The sequence below is a fragment of the Syngnathus typhle genome, unplaced genomic scaffold, assembly GCF_033458585.1.
Source record: "Syngnathus typhle isolate RoL2023-S1 ecotype Sweden unplaced genomic scaffold, RoL_Styp_1.0 HiC_scaffold_187, whole genome shotgun sequence".
Lineage (NCBI taxonomy): Eukaryota > Metazoa > Chordata > Actinopteri > Syngnathiformes > Syngnathidae > Syngnathus > Syngnathus typhle.
The window spans coordinates 97,501-100,377 of NW_026872093.1; positions in this window are offsets into that span (position 1 = coordinate 97,501).

Here is a 2,877-nt window from a genome sequence, read left to right on the forward strand (position 1 = left end):
CCTTGGATGTATAACATTCGCAGATTTTCGCCCGGCCTATGTTTAGTGAGGCGACCGGTCCTCCGTGGAGAGCGACCCGCAAGTGGGGAGGAACCGTCCACCCAACGCCGGCGCGAGCCGGGGCCGGTGGGGGCCCTACCAAGGCGGGTCTCATTGCCTGTCGGTCAGTTCGGGAGAAGGTGGGGGTACTCGGAGGCCCGCCGGGAGCAGACGGGGGTCCGGAAGGTGAGGGGGTGAAGGACGGCGGTCGGGAGCAGACGGCCGTCCCCGGGAGGGGGTGTTCGTTCACGTGCGGACGCCGGGAGCAGGCGGCCGTCACGCAATTCTGCCAACCGTTCCCACCGGCCTGTGTTTAAGGAGGCGGCCGGTCCTCCACGAGAAGAATTCTGCCAAACGTTCCACCGGCCTGTGTTTAAGGAGGCGGCCGGTCCTCCCCGTCGTTCCGCCGGCTTGTGTTTAAGGAGGCGGCCGGTCCTCCACGAGAAGAATTCTGCCAAACGTTCCACCGGCCTGTGTTTAAGGAGGCGGCCGGTCCTCCCCGTCGTTCCGCCGGCTTGTGTTTAAGGAGGCGGCCGGTCCTCCACTATTCCTTCCTTGGATGGAAAGCATGTAGCACTTTGAAAATTTTCGAGCACTGTGACACTTTGAAAATTTTCGAGAGTTTTTGTACTTAGAAAATTTTTCGCTCTTGCACTTCCAGAGTGCTTTGCGGTAGCTCCTAGGTTCGCTGTCCGAGCATGTGAACACTTTTTGGGGGGGAACACATCGCTAGAGACACCAGCCGCCTGGTTCTCGGGGCCAAAACTTGTGTTCCCCACACTCGTTCTGACTATATTTTGCGATTTGGGGGTAAAGGTAATGAGTACAGTGACTAGGGGGACCAACTCATCGTACTCTGGCGCACCAACAGACCAAAGCTGGTACTGCACTTACCCCTGGTACCCCAACGCCTGGTACCTGACGGGCGAGAGGCTGATTTTTCGCTATTTGCGGCCGACCGAGGGAACCAGACAAAGCGGACACTTTACGGCGCAAGAGCCGTTGGCACTTAGAAATTTTTCGACAAAGTTGGCGCGAGCTCCAGAAGGAGAGGCTGATTTTTCGCTATTTGTGGCCGACCGAGGGAACCAGGCAAAGCGGACACTTTACGGCGCAAGAGCCGTTGGCACTTAGAAATTTTTTGACAAAGTTGGCGCGAGCTCCAGAAGGAGAGGCTGATTTTTCGCTATTTGTGGCCGACCGAGGGAACCAGGCAAAGCGGACACTTTACGGCGCAAGAGCCGTTGGCACTTAGAAAATATTCGCCAAAGTTGGCACGAGCTCCAGAAGGAGAGGCTGATTTTTCGCTATTTGTGGCCGACCGAGGGAACCAGACAAAGCGGACACATTACGGCGCAAGAGCCGTTGGCACTTAGAAAATATTCGCCAAAGTTGGCACGAGCTCCAGAAGGAGAGGCTGATTTTTCGCTATTTGTGGCCGACCGAGGGAACCAGACAAAGCGGACACTTTACGGCGCAAGAGCCGTTGGCACTTGCGCGAGCTCCAGAAGGAGAGGCTGATTTTTCGCTATTTGTGGCCGACCGAGGGAACCAGACAAAGCGGACACTTTACGGCGCAAGAGCCGTTGGCACTTAGAAAATATTCGCCAAAGTTGGCACGAGCTCCAGAAGGAGAGGCTGATTTTTCGCTATTTGTGGCCGACCGAGGGAACCAGACAAAGCGGACACTTTACGGCGCAAGAGCCGTTGGCACTTGCGCGAGCTCCAGAAGGAGAGGCTGATTTTTCGCTATTTGTGGCCGACCGAGGGAACCAGACAAAGCGGACACTTTACGGCGCAAGAGCCGTTGGCACTTAGAAAATATTCGCCAAAGTTGGCACGAGCTCCAGAAGGAGAGGCTGATTTTTCGCTATTTGTGGCCGACCGAGGGAACCAGACAAAGCGGACACTTTACGGCGCAAGAGCCGTTGGCACTTGCGCGAGCTCCAGAAGGAGAGGCTGATTTTTCGCTATTTGTGGCCGACCGAGGGAACCAGACAAAGCGGACACTTTACGGCGCAAGAGCCGTTGGCACTTAGAAAATATTCGCCAAAGTTGGCGCGAGCTCCAGAAGGAGAGGCTGATTTTTCGCTATTTGTGGCCGACCGAGGGAACCAGGCAAAGCGGACACATTACGGCGCAAGAGCCGTTGGCACTTAGGCGAGCTCCAGAAGGAGAGGCTGATTTTTCGCTATTTGTGGCCGACCGAGGGAACCAGGCAAAGCGGACACATTACGGCGCAAGAGCCGTTGGCACTTAGAAAATATTCGCCAAAGTTGGCGCGAGCTCCAGAAGGAGAGGCTGATTTTTCGCTATTTGTGGCCGACCGAGGGAACCAGGCAAAGCGGACACATTACGGCGCAAGAGCCGTTGGCACTTAGGCGAGCTCCAGAAGGAGAGGCTGATTTTTCGCTATTTGTGGCCGACCGAGGGAACCAGGCAAAGCGGACACATTACGGCGCAAGAGCCGTTGGCACTTAGGCGAGCTCCAGAAGGAGAGGCTGGTTTTTCGCTATTTGTGGCCGACCGAGGGAACCAGGCAAAGCGGACACATTACGGCGCAAGAGCCGTTGGCACTTAGGCGAGCTCCAGAAGGAGAGGCTGATTTTTCGCCGTTTGTGGCCGACCGAGGGAACCAGGCAAAGCGGACACATTACGGCGCAAGAGCCGTTGGCACTTAGGCGAGCTCCAGAAGGAGAGGCTGGTTTTTCGCTATTTGTGGCCGACCGAGGGAACCAGGCAAAGCGGACACATTACGGCGCAAGAGCCGTTGGCACTTAGGCGAGCTCCAGAAGGAGAGGCTGATTTTTCGCCGTTTGTGGCCGACCGAGGGAACCA